Source organism: Balaenoptera borealis (assembly GCF_965194805.1).
Source record: "Balaenoptera borealis genome assembly, chromosome: 7".
Taxonomy (NCBI): domain Eukaryota; kingdom Metazoa; phylum Chordata; class Mammalia; order Artiodactyla; family Balaenopteridae; genus Balaenoptera; species Balaenoptera borealis.
Window position 1 is genome coordinate 82291165 of NC_138864.1, and position 16038 is coordinate 82307202.

General features: G+C 42.1%; 1 protein-coding gene across 2 annotated transcripts in view; it reads right to left on the reverse strand.

Moving 5' to 3' along the window:
• Nucleotides 1-16038, reverse strand: part of TRIL (TLR4 interactor with leucine rich repeats) — a 119747-nt gene that overhangs the window by 3540 nt on the left and 100169 nt on the right. The window contains exon 1 of one of the 2 annotated variants that reach the window (XR_014246321.1): nucleotides 11580-12839. The gene's annotated coding sequence lies outside the window, so the exon portion shown is untranslated. Of the gene's footprint in view, nucleotides 1-7305; nucleotides 11542-11579 lie in introns of those variants that run through there. The other variant, XR_014246322.1, reaches the window with a different exon arrangement.

A 16038-nucleotide genomic window follows, 5' to 3' on the forward strand; every position in this document is an offset into this window, starting at 1 on the left:
AATTGGGACAGAAACAACAGTTTGGGGTATGGGGCGATGATTGCTGTTCTAATGGCAATCCCATCTGTTACATTTGCATTAGGACCACTCAGTACACTCATGGTTCCCAAGAGAGGCTTTGTAATACCCATTCCACACTCATTTGCAATTTTAAAGCCATTACTATTGGTTAAAAAAATTGTTATGATCCCACATTTATAGTTTGAGGATAGACGACTCTAATCTCTACCCTTCCTTTCATCCCTGTGTGTCCCTGGGGCTTCATAATATCCTTTTATCTCACACTTGCTATTGTGGTTGATTATTGGTTGGTTACTGGATCACATTTTAATTTTGCATTCCATATTTTCTTATCCAAGAAAAATAGTTTTTTAGCAAGACAACCTGCCTTGTGGTTTGGGACCTAAGTATCTTCATTATGAGATCATAAAATTCTGGAGCACAATGGGCCCCCTTTTTAAAGTAATTGAAAGCAAGACATTTTGTGAGACCTGTTCCCATGGCAGTAACATCAACTTTAGCAGAACAAGCATGAAAATTTCAGCTGCAAAAGAGAAAAAAATACTGATTTTAAAAATATAAAGACAGAGTCTGGGTTTAGATTTGCCCACTTCAGAAGCTACTTCCTTTTAGCAACTGTAGATGATTTTTCAAAATGGCTGAAAGGATGGATAAATGATAACATCTGAAAAATAGTCTTTTAGCTGGTAAACCTAGCAAAACTATTACTGTTATCATTGTTATTGTTGTTATTGAAAATGGTTATATTTACACCTGAGACTAACACAATATTGTAAATCAACTATACCCCAATAAAATTTTTTAAAAAAGAAAATGGTGATATTTAAACCTGAAAATCAAGTCATAAAACTTTTAGTAACCACTAAGTTTCATCTTATATGTTGTCAGATACTGTGTCTCTGCTCACATCATATTTCCTTATACCAACTGGAGGCTGAACTGCAGCAATTATCAGTAATCTTCCATCAATTTCTTGAAACCAGTATTACTACAACATAGATGCAATGGGCTATAAAAAGTTCTCCCATAAGTCACTTGCACTTTCTCAGAAGGAGATCTGCCTACATGTTCCCTTAAATGAATAAAAAAAGGAAGATCCTACATTCACAATACATTCTAATTCCTCAATTCTCTTACAGCAAGAAAATTGTTCTGAGTAAACATGATTGCTTGTATTGCATTTACACAGGATAAGTCCTTGATCTACTAATATTATATTCAAGTTACCTTAAATGGAGCGCTCTCTATTTAAATTAGCTCACTGACTTTGACCTTCATCAGCTCATCCCTTAGTCAGAGGGGATTTGCTTAAAGAAAGAAAAACCCTGTCAAGTATGCTTGAGTGAAGGTGAATTTCTTAGGATGTATAAGGTAGGTCATGGAGCCCAACTAGGTATGGTGGCAACTATGACAATGACTCTGGAAAGTCATTAAATAGCTAATCTCTCCGGTTTGTCTTGGCCTCTGATGCCAGATGTTTTCTCATCCTGCTCCATGTCTGCTTCTCTTTCTCTCTTTCTCTCTCTCTCTCTCTCTCTTTCTCTCTCTGCAAACTGGTTTGTATACTCAATTGCTTCTCTGTGGGCCCATCATTTCTGCTCCAAAATAACAGCCTCAGCCTCCAGCATATCTATGGTCTTTTAGTTCTAACACCCAACACCAACTCAGTTTCTGTCTTTCTGTTACAATTTCTCAGGAGAAAGAATCCGATTGACCATCTGGGGTCAGGTTTTTATCCCTGGTACAATCAACTGTGTCTAGGGAAGCAGGGTTACATGGAATTATAGCTCCTACTTCTGGGGGCAGAGCAGGATTTCCAAAAAGGGAGTGAGGAGAAAATGACTGCTAAGAGAAATAGTTGTTATTTCTAAAACCACTTCATAGAAACACTTAAAACATACCAAGAGAAAAAAGTGCAGTGAGGAGACAGCATAAAGCTGGGCATAGAGCAGATGTTAACAAACGTTTGTTGAATGAATGAATGGCTAATAAATTCTTATGTTACTGGAAGCTTGGAACTGAAACAAATTGAATATTCATTAAACATTAAAAACTAATTTTACAAAGCAAAGAAATTTTCTGGATATTACGGCTCAGTTTGTAAGGCCATAATATCCAAAATATAAAAATTAACCATCAACAAGAGTGAGAAAGATTTTGCTTGTCATGTTTAATAACTTCCTACTCTCTTGCTTTAAACTGACTGATTACACTTACAGTTTCCAAGAAAGATCATTGCTATATTTTTCTCATATTCTCCATAAGTGATTCCAGTGTGTTTGTGTTTGTAAAGATGTTGGCATAATGTCTCCAGGATGAGGTTAGGAAACTCTTGTCCCAAAACTCCCTCCAGGTACTATAGTAACTTTCTAAAGAAGGCTTTGTGACAAGGAAATAGGGCAGCTCTTAGCAACAAGCCTCCAAGAAAGCAATGAGAACTGCTACCAAGAAGGCTAGAAGGCTATACATATGTATATGTATAACTGATTCACTTTGTTATAAAGCAGAGACTAACACACCATTGTAAAGCAGTTATACTCCAATAAAGATGTTAAAAAAAAAAAGGCTAGAATAAATGAACATAACAGCCTAGACAGAGTAAGAATGAATAGTTCTTCATTTTCATTCTAAATTGTCTACTGATTTCCTACATGACCTTAAACCAACACAGCTGTCTTCTCCTTACTTGTATCCTTTGTCAGTATAAATACACAGAGTGAAGTGGGAATTATTTCTGTGGTGGCTACATAAGGAACTCTGCCCAGTACTGCTACCATACCCTTTTCTGGAAACTTCTCTTCCCCTTACTCCGTCCACCTGCCTCTGGCAGGAGATGGATGGCCCAGCCCTCTGGCCATAGCTTCTCAGTCTAATACTCTGCCCCTGGCTCCCAATGAACAATGAGCCCCAGTAACTGGATATAGGGACAGGGACCTAGAGAGTCAGCCTCTCTCTGGTAGCTGAATCTAAAAGATGTAAACTTGGGAGCTACCAGGAGCTAAGTTCCTGCCCGGTAAGGGAACTAGTCTGTAGCAAGAGAGAGAAATAAAGCCAGAACAGCAGAAGCAGAAGCAAGAGGCAGAAAGAGAACTCTGGTGATGGTCATTTCCTGTTGACGTAGTCCTTAACGGCTCACTGTAACCATGTCCCTCCCCATCGCATGGTTTTACCATAAAATAGCCCAAGGTCCTTTGGATAAATCTCTCCTTTCACTTAAGCTAGGTGAGTTTCTTGGAGGCAAGAGAGGTCTAGTAACTGCTCTCTCCCCAACGCTGCCATGGGAAACCACTTGAAGGGCTTCTCCAGCCCTTTAAGACTCTGCCGCACCAACACAGGAAAGGAAATGCAACATTCCCAGCCGTCGCAAGCAGACGCAGCTTATTCTCACTCCACACACCAGGGCGTTGCCACACTTGAACATGTGTTTGAAGTGGCTCCCTACACCTACAAGCCGCAGGTACCGAAGGATATCCACACCATCTATTTCACAGATAACATGTCAGGTTTAAGTTCTTCTTCTTAAGGAATGTTTGCAAAACTAGCATTATACTTGCCGAGGATGGAATTGTTTTCAATATTTTGTTGAATGGATAAAGAACGCTAATGTCCTTCATTCTCTATGGGTCCTTATAGGCACAGTAATATAAACATGTAAGTAATACTTTTCACTACAAGTAACAGACAACTCAACTTCCAGTGGCTTAAACAAATAGGGATTTATTTTTCTGACATAATAGGAAATCTGAAGATAGGGCTCTTGGCATTAATCTGGAAACTGAATGAGGTCAGCACCAGCAGCTCTGCAGTACTCCTGGCCTCTCTCTGATACCTCTCTCACTTCTTAGTCACAAGATGGCTGCTGAAGCTCTAGAGCACATCCCCACTCCAGGGAGAAAGGATTGGGGGAGGATCAGTACCAGACACATTCGTTTTTGTTCTCTTTTACTTGGAAAACAAAACCTGTCCCTGAACTACTCCTATCCCTGGTCAACCCAGTTGTGTATCATTGACCAGAACTAGGTCGTTTAGCCTCTCTTAGCTTTCAAAGAGGCTGCAACAGTGGGGAACCAGATCATCATGCTTGCTTGGACCCAAGCTTCCCAACTAGTGCCCTGTGTCGAATAAGGCCTATGGGTTACAGTTAAGCCACATAAAACTGTTCCCCTCATTTCTTGGTATAGCAGAAGCCTGCTGGCTGGTTGTCTTTGGCTATTAGCATGGTCTTCCAGAACTCCTTGCAGGGTGGGCTGAGAAGGGTGGTGTCCAATGACACGCTCTGTTGTACCTTCAGGGGGTGAGCACAGGGAGTAGTATCTGGTACTTGCTGACAACAGGTGAGCACGGCTGCAGAGGTGCTGCCCCCCCGGGCACGTACTGGAGAAGCCAGCTGCAGAGTCTGCAATGGTGCACAGGGACGAGAGGCCTGGGGCTGCTGGAGGAGTTTCTAAGGGACAAGGAGTTTCTAACAGACACCTATATCAGGCATCTAAGGAGGAGTTTGCATAGCCCAAGGTGTGGTCATTAGGGGTTGGGGATCGATCAGGGAGGTCAAATAGGGGCTTCTGGTAGGCCCCACTCTGGTTGGCTACCCCCAATCTCAGCCTTTACCTCTATCAGGAACTTCTGTCCCTGGGCAATTGATGTACCATTTTAGTAACATCCAACCTACCAGCAGGCTGACTACACATTCTGAAGATTAGAACTTCATCATGATCTTTAGATACTTGATATGAAAAGTTTTACTGGATTTGAAATACATTCACATTATCACATAAAATTTTAATACTTGTCAAAGAAACATTAGACTTGGGAAAAAACCTTTTCAACTCTTACAATTTTGAATGGTTGTAAACATGGTTCTGATTTTTTTTTTTAGTCACCAATTTTGTGTGAGCAAAAATTGTGATGACGATCAAGGACTTGAAGAGAAAATTCTGGAAGAGAAATGGCAGAATGTTTAACCATTTCAAGCCTAAAATCTGATCTTTAAATTTTAGGTTTGTGGAAACACGATTGAGTTTCTTATTTTAAAAAATTAGGAAATATCTTATTTGGAAATATCATCCAAATTTAACAATTTGTCTCTTTCTAAATATTTGTATTTCATTTTTCTTACCATAATTATATAATATGAAAAGAATATAATAGATTTGTTTTTCTCCAAGCCCCATATTGATGCCTACAAATTCCCTCCAGGTTAGCACAGCATATTGTGAAAATTTAATCATTTTCTATGTGGCGAGTCACGAAAAAATGTTTGGAAGCACTGGGTGAGATCGTCTACCATCCATCCCCAGAGGTGGGCACGCCACCATCCCAAACACACTGAGGTCCTTTTCTCAAAGAAGACTGGGTGAAAGAATGGCAACTGGGCAGCCTGACAGCATCTGCCACAATGGGTTATAAGTTTCCATTGTATTGAATTCAGAGCATTGAGTAGCTGTGTATGCTTATTTCCTTAGCTCTCATGTAAAGGTAAGCTAAGACTTGGCCCCTTGTACAAAGCAATTAAATGAAGTAGATCTGTGCATAGCTCTTTCCTCCAGGTATGTCTCGGAGTATGGTCCAATTACCTTAATAGCAACATTACAAAATAACTCCATTTTGAATAGACTGTTTTTCCAGCCATAAGCCAAGCTTTCTGACTGAACTGGGATGGCTACACTGTTTCTTATTCCTTTGCCATCTTCCAGCCTCTGAGAACAAAGAGTTTCAAGAGAACAATGTCTTGTGCAAAGCCATTTTGTCTGCATCTCATGGGGGGGTGCTGAGTCTGCCTTGATCACCTTAAATCTTGTATCCACGGCTCTCCCCTACCCTCACTTTTCTACCTTTTCCTACTTTTCAAATGAATCTTATTCAGTACGCAAAACCCATGAGTCAGTACGATGGACTTGAAGTCAGCATTTCCAGGCCTGAATGCTGGCTCTGTCATTGGCTGTTTTACCTGGCAAATTAACCTCTCAAGGCCTCAGTTACTGCATCTGTAAAATCAGGACAACAATATATATCTCATGAGGTGTCCATGAGACATTGCATGAAGACCAGCATAGCAATTAGGAAATGGAAGCCTTCAGACTAAGAAACTTGAACTCCCCCTGGGCTAGCTACAAAACAATCACTGAATATGTTGACTGTAGAAAAAGTTTATGAAAGTTGCAAATCCCATGGAAGTAGCCAGATCTATTTTGCCTAATATGGATACTGAAAACCGGAGAGTTGGGAGGATTCTGAAAAGATCAAGAGGAAGAATCCTGATTCTTACAAGGCCATTGTCATTATACCAGCAATGGGTCCTTACTTGCTGGTTCACTGCTCCGTAGAACACACTCTTTCAGTCTTCACCTAACGTAATTCCCCTTCCATCCAAGTTTTTCTCCTGGGTTATAACCAAACTGAGAACGTAGACTGGTATCCCATCAGTACTTCAAACAAATAAGGTGCTCAATAAAAATGTACTAAACCGTCCTGATGTCTGGATACACATCAGGCATTGAAACGGATTGAAACTGTGCAAATGAAGAAAGCTGGCATGTCATGTGAAAAGAATTATCAGATATCATCCATTTTTTAGGCTGGGGGCTACTGGTGATTCCAAGACAGCCATGGGGTTCACCACCTGCTTTGTCTTGTTTCACCTCTGTGGTCCAGATTCAAGGGGAAGTTTCAGAAAACTAGAGTTGACTTCAAAACCCAGAATAATAAGATTCATTTGAAAAATGAAGTCCGACTAACAATTTAGCACAATAAAATGGTGCAGGTCTTAGAGAGAGAGAGTTGAAAAATAGCGAAGGGGAGCATTTGTTAAGCCATCTCAAGATACAAAGTAGGCAGTTATCAGGATCACTTAAACAAAGGGAGAGAAAGATAACTCTGCTGGCTTAGTATGTGGCAGCAGTTATGCAAGCCAACTAAACATTTGATGGCAGGGCTGTAAGGTAAGAGGATAAATCAGAAGAAAGTAATGTGATGCTTTAAGGCTTCACCTGAAATGAAGGGGTGCACTGCATGATTGCACTGATGCGTCCCGTGATCAGGGACCAGCCACACTGGAATCACCTGGGAGCTGGTTAGAAATGCAGAATGTCAGCCCTCACCCCAGACCTAATGAACCAGAATCTTCATTTTGATAAGAACCTCAGGTCTTTGACGAGCAGTTAGAGTTTGAAAAGCATTCCTTTAGGTAGACCTATTCCATCTGGTGGCCTTGATTTGGAGACCTTGGTCATGAAAGAAAGTAACAGGAAAGGAACTAAAGGGTCTCAGAAGACCACATATACTCACTGGTGCTGATACAGGTTTCGTTCACTGGTAAACACACAGCCTCCACTGCTTATTTCCAATTCAGCTTTCTTCTGTTCCTTTTCTGCTCTCCACTCCAACACTTGCCTCAGACTTTCCTTTCATACAATAACACCATTTAGTTCTAACTTAGGCCTCCAATCTACATCAAGGGGAAATATTATCAATATTGATTGCTGACTTTAAATTTTTTGTAAAGCAGAAACTCATTCTGCTGATAAACAAAGCTCACAAGAAGTTCAACAGTTGATTAGCCCTGTTCTTGGGAATAGAATCCAACATTTAAGGTTATAACACTCTACCACTTTCTGTTTTACTTTTAAAATATTTATTTATTTATTTATAATTGAAGGGACTTCCCTGGTGGCCCAATGGTAAAGAATCTGCCTTACAATGCAGGGGACACAGGTTCGATCCCTGGTCAGGGAACTAAGATCCCATATGCTGTGGGGCAACTAAGCCCGCGCGCCACAACTACTGAGCTGGCGTGCCTCAACTGGAGAGCCTGAACGCCGCAACTACCGAGCCCATGCGCCCTGGAGACTGCGCGCCACAACTAGAGAGAGAAAACCCACGCGCCACAACTAGAGAGAAGCCCGCGTGCCACAACAAAAGATCCTGCGTGCAGCAACGAAGATCCTGCGTGCAGCAACTAAGACCCAATGCAGACGAAATAAATAAATAAAATAAACAGATAAACAGTAAACATAATTGAAATATGCTTGACTTATAACATTGTATAAATTTCAGGTATACACCATGTTAATTTGGAACGATTATATATGATAATATGATTGCCATTGTAGTGGTTGTTAGCTCCGCTGTCATGTCACATTTCTTTTTTGTGGTGGGAATAATTAAGATCTAGTCTCTTAGCAAGTTTGATGATTATGCTACAGTATTGTTGTCTTTAATCACTACACTGTGCATTAGATCTGCGGGATTTTTTTTATCTACTAGTTGTAAGTTTGTACCCTTAAACCACGTCTCTCCTTTTCTCCACGCCCCCAGTCCATGGTAACCATCATTTTACTCTGTCTTTACGAGTCTGATTTATTTAGATTTCACCTATAAGTGACATCATATGGAATTTGCCTTTCTCTCCTTGATTTATCTCACTGAGCATAATGCCCTCAAGGTCTATCCATGTTGCCACAAATACTCTACCACTTACTCTACACAAATGCACTTGTAAAAAATCTACTTTCTAGTAGAGGTCAGATAGTTTTCTGATTAACAGGAAATCGGGACAGATTTCATTATTTTGAATTAATCAGTTACCATGACAGAAAAGCCTCCATTGAGTTCATCGCATCGTTCAGAGCTACTAAGAGATCTTAGAAAACACCAAATTCAGTTGTTCTCAAAGTGTGGTCCTGGCACCAGCCCAGAAACATCACCTGGGAACCTGTAAGAAACACAAAGTCTCAGACCCCACCTTAGACTTCTTAAACCAGAAACTCTGGGAGTGAGGTCCAGTAATCTGTGTCTTTAAAAGCCCTCCAGGTGATTCTGACGCCCACTCAAATTTTTAAATTACCGGTATAATTTAAGAACAGATAAATCCGTCAGAAAGACAGATCAGGCCAAAGGAACCAAGGAGCTTTCATAGAAAAAAACTAAAACATACTCACAGCAAGTATTTCCGACTAGGATCATGACTCTCATCCTCAGAGCCAGCTTAGTCAAAGGCAAAACGCGAGGGATTCCATTGTTTAAAGAGTCAAGTAGAAATACCTGTTTCCTAGGGTGATTTTAATTGGTGGCAAACATTCAAATATTCATTTATATGAGGGTGTTTTTCAAAGAAGACACTGTTTCATAATCAGCTAGCAGCCTAGAAAAGATCGAAAGGGATCCGGGCAATTTCGCTGGTGGTGTTGCTTCTCTGCTTTTAAGGTTTATAAAAGGTCTGCTCCTGGGTCACATCATTTTACTCTTGTTAACTTACACTTTCAGATTACAAAACACTTAATAATCGGAGTGGCTCTTCTGTATCCTATAGTGCATTCAGGCCTTTCGGCTAATGGATAAATTTCCACCCCCCCTTTCGAGTGTTCACTTATCATAAGAAGCATTTCAACTCCATTTTGGTATGCAAACAGCCCGATCGTGCAATTAGTGCATGCTCAGTTCTCCCAAATCAGGGGCAGCTTAGACACAGGTCAGGACTACATGATTTTTATGTTCAGGAGTTGATTACACTAGCTAAGGGAGAGGCACTTAAGTAAAGTGCACTATGCTTTAGTAGCTGTCTTTACGGTACAGGGAAAACCAACATCTTAATACCTGCAGTCTTTTTATCAAGTTAATCAAATTTTAATATCAGAATGTGTATTAAAATTAGGTCACTTAGTACAGGCTAAGAGCCTTCTTCCTCCCTCCTTGTCTGTTCTGCAGGCCACACAATGCCATGTTATGAAAACTGCCCTTTAAACCTGATAAAATATTTAAGACATGTGTCCTGATAGTGTTATGTAAGCAAATACCAAGAAAAGTCCAACCATTAGTGAACCTGATCAGGCCAGTCTCCAAGGACTGAGAAAACAATCCAGTGATGGCTGCAGAGCTGACCTGCACAGAGAGATTCCAAGGTGTAGACGCCTACAAGCTCAGAGACCAAACACCCCAGACCCTTCTTGAAAAGCAATTCTCTACTTTAATTGTCTCTTGTTACTTTAGTTAGGTTCAAGCAGTGCCGAACCTCAGTAACTTTACTTAAGAAAGATTAAATATTTGTGCCTATAGCATTGAAATCATAGGAAAAAAACAAAGAACGGGTGATCTTGAATGATGGGCAAAGATGAGATATATATATATATATATATATGGGTTTTTTTCTCAGCAAAAGAACTACAAGTCACACCAAATGAAATTTGAGGATTGGAGGATCAGATAATTTTATGAGACCTTTTTCCCACTGGTGAACTTTCTCCTTGATTCAGCACCCTGGATTCACAGACCGCTTTTAGAAGGACAACTCCCAAGTCTATAACATAGAAACCTAATTACTGTCATGATTTCTCGACCCCAGTTCCCAGTGCCACTGGGGCTCCATAGCTGTCTTAGTCCATTGTGTCCCAGTCCCCACTCAGTGCCTGCAGGCGCTCAATAACAATTTGCCTTGTGCATTAATAAATGGATACATGGATATGCAAAGTGGTTCCTTTTTCTCCTTCCCCATCCCAAGCCAGCCTGGTGCCATAGAACCCCTGTACCTATTTTGTACACCTTCACCATCATCTGTAACCCTCAGTTCTAATTATTTGGCAAACCCTGGCTACTTTGCCTTCATTATAAAACTCGAATCTACCTCCTCTTCACCATGCCCACGTCTTTCCTGTAGACCGCATTGTTTCTGAGCTGGGTCACTGCAATCCCCTGCTAACTGGCCTCCCTGCTTCCATTCATGTCCTTGCATTGCCCCAACTGCCAACCCACTTCCTTTTTAAAGCACAGATTGCCTCTCCCTCCCTCCTCCTTCTCTTCCGCTCCCCCTCCCTCCTGCATGCAGATACACACACACACACACACACACACACACACACTCACTCACACACACACTCCTGCCCCAACTCATACATCTTCAGTGGCTCTTCACTGTGAAACAAGCCAAGTCCAGATTTAGTAACTTGATGCATCGATAGGATTCCACAGTATCACTTCAGACTACCCTCTCCTTCTATCTTCCCACATCCTCTATATCCTCCTCCCCACCCCACACTCTGCCCCCACCACCCCAGTGATGCCTTTCCCCACACAAGGCCTGAACCTTCTCCTGGATGACTGTTCCTCAGGAGTCCTTCCCTGACCCCTCCACCCCGAGTGAGCCTGCCCAGCTCACTCAACCTCTGAGCCCCTGCCGCTACCCGTTCTTCCACAAAGCTTTTCCAAGATATTGCCAACTAAAATGCATCTATCCCTCTACCCTTCTCTCACAGTGCTTTAATCTTATTTTTATCATAGCACACTGTGCTTCATATCAATATTTATATGTGTTGTCTCTCCCACTAGACGATGGTATCTACTGGATCAGTGTTGTATTTTACTCATTTCTATAATCCCATATGGCTTGGCACTCAGTTTACTTAGCACTGAGAAAGAGCTCAGAAGAGCTTGAATATATGCCACAACTTCTATAATAGTGTCAGAGATATACACATTCTCTGTCTCCTGCTCCCTCTCTCTCTCTCTCTTTCACACACACACACACACACACACACATAATTGGCCCCAACCCAAAATAAAAATTTTACCTAAGGACTCTGATATCCACATACAAGAATATTTTGTCCAGTGATGTCCAGCCTAAGGCCTTCATTTTTCTCATGTGACCTCCTCAGGCAATTAGTGAGATCATCAGTCATATGAAGAACATGTAACTTGCAAGCCCCCTTAAAAGCACATGTAGATGGAAACACACAGCACAGCTCCCGGCCATTTCTCTGGTGATGGGCATTAACTCTGCGTTGGGAGAGCCATTCCAGGAGTCCAGCAGAGCTCTCTACTCCCACTCCAAACAGATGTGCTCCTTCAGACCGTCAAATTGGGCTCCCTGGTTTGCATTCTACACTAATAGTGCTTTCATCCCTTTGATTCAGTGAGTCACTTTCTCCCAAATCAGCCATTTTCTGATTCTGACCCAATAGTTGCCTCAGTCTAACAATCTTTGCCAGATAAGCACGTGAATTGTTGTTGAAGTTGGGAGGAACTTCCTAAGTCTCCACGTGGGTTAGACCCTCTCGTGATCCCACAGACGTGGCTGCAAGGTACTGCTTAGAGCAGACTGACAACTTGGCCTTGTGGTCTGGGCATCCCAATCTGTTTACCAACTAGCAAGCACAAACATTTGTCTACATTTTCCTCAATTTAGCAAATACACTCTTCATTCTAGACACTGGGCAAACCTCAAAGGTGATAAACTGCAGAAATGGATTAAAACATCCCCAAAATTACATTAAAATCCTCTGAGTAAACATGACATTCAATCTAAAGGGAAGAAATAGACACTGGAGACCTGAGTATGGAATTTAAAAATTACTAAACCTAAGACCAAAAATATTTGTTTTCATATTTTTCCTACTCCTATTTTTGAGGTGGAGAAAATTATTTTTCTTCCAGATCATTTCCTCTGTAGAGCTTGTGCTTGGCACCCAGAGCAGCTCTAATCCTTTGACTGGTAAGAGCTGTTGAAGAGAATGTGTCTAATTAAATCCTATATTCTAGAAATAAATAGGCTAGGTAGCTGCTATTTGCAGTTCTTCAACTTCTCTCATCAGTGGTGTTAGCAGTTGAGGAAGGTGTGGACTTGGTTAACCCCAGATTCCAAGGAGGAAGACGTCTTCCTGGCCTTGTCCTCAGGTTTTTCTTTTACTGGTTCTTTAGTGAACCTACAAGGCCAAGTTCCTGGAATCAGGGTGACATTTATTCATTTATTAAGTCAATCAACATAATTCAACTGAGCTAAAATTAAAATAATAAACACTCAGTTAAAAATCATAGAAATAAATAAAGTACAGCTCTTGCCTCAATTCACAGACCATCAATGAGGATGGGCAGGTAGCAGGAGAACAGGCTGACAGGTGATATAACAGAGGTGAGCCCAGCGCTGGAGCCCTGGAAGAGGCATGACAATCCGCCTGGTGTGCTTCACAGAGGAGGGGATGCTTGAGAAGGGGTGACCTGCATGGAGATTCCCAATGGGCACGGATTCCAAAGCAGCAGGATTTACGACAGAAATTCAACCCTGGATATCGGAATGGAAAATGAAGACTTTATAGGTTATGTCTTAACAACAACAAAACTTTCTCAAGCATAGCCTTTAGACTTTTATTTTTCACTGCGACAGATTATAGTTTCTAAAAGTGACAACAGTACCTCCCATCCCACATACCCCTCTGCAACATGATCTTGGCCATCTCCCGTTAAAAGGGGGAATCTGTATCCACACTCCTTGAACGTGAATAAGCCCTGGGACTGCTTTCACCAGTAGAATTGCATTGAAGTAACACTGAGGTTGCCCCAGGCATAGGCCTTCACTGGCTTGGCTTCTTTCACTTCTTACCTCTTGAAAGCCAGCCCCCATGTAAGACGTGTGCCTCCCCAGGAGCCCACTGTGCTGTGAAAAGGCCAAGGCACATCCACATAGAGAGGCCCTGGAGTATGAGATGCCATAGGAAGAGAAGAGAGAGATTGAGAGACAGAGAGAGAGAGAGAGAGAAGAAGAAGGAGGAGGAGGAGGAGGAGAGAAGCCCAGGGTTCCAGCCACGTGAATGAAGATGCCGTCTTGGTAAAGATCATCCAGCCCGAGCAGTCCCAGCTGACTTCATGCAGATCAGAGGTGAACTGCCCAACCAATGCTTTCCAGAATGCCCGACCCACAAAACTGTGAGCAAAATAAAATGGTTGGTTTAAGCCACTAGGTTTGGGGATAGTTTTTTTGTGTGTGCAGTGAAGCACTTACTGAAATACAGAGCTTCTAAGGTAGGTACATGATGCTTAGGGAAACAGAATCCTAACATGACGTAGGTTGTCATCTTGTTATCCCATAAATATCGAGATGAAAGAGAAACCCAAGTCCCTTTGTGTTCTCTGCTGTTTCGTGTGTACTTCCATTCCACTTCTGGGACTGATCTTCTCCCTTTATGTAGGTCAAAGGCAAACAGTACAGCAATTCATAATATTCCTAATGCGTAAAAGATCTTTTGTGGAAGCTACCTGGGTGTTGTCTTCCCTGTGCCCAGCCTCCAAGTAAAGGAGCTGTTTAAGTGTTAGCCTGTCAAATAATGGAGAAAACACTTTCCAACCATTTTTCATCTTTGCTATAAATTCTAAAGGTATATGCACACACAGATTAATAAAGACTTGGGTATTCATCATTCATGTGACCCCAGAGGCATGATTACCTGCTTTGAAGGCTTTTAAAATCTCCCAGCGAATACTGTAATACTTCACTGCACTGTAGGGAAAGAGTCACTCAAGTTTTTACGCATGGTTAATATGAAAGAGGGAGAAAAATCAGCTAAGGGCATCGAGTTTTACATTAAGCGGGGACTAGTTTAGTCTTAGAAATAGCAGAGTAGGTTAGAATCACTTGCTACGTGACTATAAGTCCACACCTCCCACCAAACACTGAGGTGCCCCATAGAGCTTTCCAAAATGAAATGAACTCACCCAATACATTAGGAAGGCGGGAAAACAGACTGAATAGCTCAGCCTTCTGTCTTCTTTTCCTGCCCTCATCCAGCCCCAGCCCCAGCTTTCAGTCCTGGATTCATGGACTCTGATTTCACTCCACTTGGAAATTAGCAAATGGCAACACTGACCAAGAAACTTGTCATCAGGCAGGACCTTTGTGAAATGGCTCTCTAATTAGCCATTTCATATTTCTGTTATTTCTTTTGCGATTCATGTTAAAAATATGTTCCACGGATGCCAGCCCGCTAGGACGCGAGGAGCCCTTGTCACTCAGCAGTAATTCAGTGAAATAATAAATAACCGCGTCGGCAGCCCTGCCGCCCACATCAGCTCTTCCCCATACGCTCCCAGGCCAGGGGGCCGGGCCCCCCACACCAGTCTCCATGCTCTCCGCGGGGCACGAGTGGTCGCCACAAACAAGGAGGGGATCTTGTCCTCCCAGGAGCCTGCTCTTGGTATGTCTCCTGTGTCGGAGGTCACCCAAGGACTCGTGTAAAAAGCTGTCTTCTCTGACGCCCTGTTATCACAAGCAGCATATCTCTTCAGTGAAATTTCAGGAATGGAGGTTCCTAAGGGAAAGACGCCATTTCATCCACTAAAGCCAGATCAGCTGGAACTGGGAGACAACTGCTTACACCTGCAGAACAGCTTAGACCAGGACCTTGTGTTCTGTCAGCTTCCAGGTGGGATCCCCTCGCAGGCTCTCGCCAAGATTTCAGCCAGGTCCTCACCCTACCATGGCCCATATTCGTCCTCCCTGAGCATCTCAGGAAAGAAAGAGTAACTTCCCCTCAGAGGCTCACCCTTCCTCATCTGTGTTAGAAAAACAGTAGGGAACTATCAAAATATGACAGAGAAAGATGTTATTCAGACAACCCTGGGCTACAGTCACAATGCTCATGAGGGCAAGCCAAATGTGGCCTGACATACCAGGCAGTATGTCAGTGGAGATGATGGAGAGAGAAAGCAGCGAGGCAGAGAGAGCTCAGCCTCCTTCCTCACCCCACAGAAGGCTGGATTCTCATTTAGGGCCAAGGGTTTTAATCCAGCCTATCGCTGGATGTCAAAGAAATAAGAAAATTCCATAGAAGCACTAGAATTTATGTTCAGTCAGGGACACTCAGAAACACTCCTATTCTTTTTAGAACCTTCTGTACACAATGAACAGAGTTCTGATGAGAGATTCTCACTTCCCTTATTTTTTGTACCCTTATTGGCACACCATCCCCAGGGACTGGGTCTTGGACGCCTTTTACTTCATAGATTTCTAGATAATGTCAATCTTCTGATCTAGCAGCCATAGGTGAATGATAAGGGAGACCACCACTGAAAAATCACATCTCCTGTGACAGGAAATGAGCAGAAAGGGTAGAGCAGTTCTGTTATTCTTCCGAGGCCCTGTAGGATGAGATAAAGAATAAAGGCAGTTAGTGAAATGTTCTAGCCATTCATTTTTATTTTTGCTCTCTGGATTTTTTAAGCAATCATTGTGTGATTTGGACATCCTCAAAAACATTA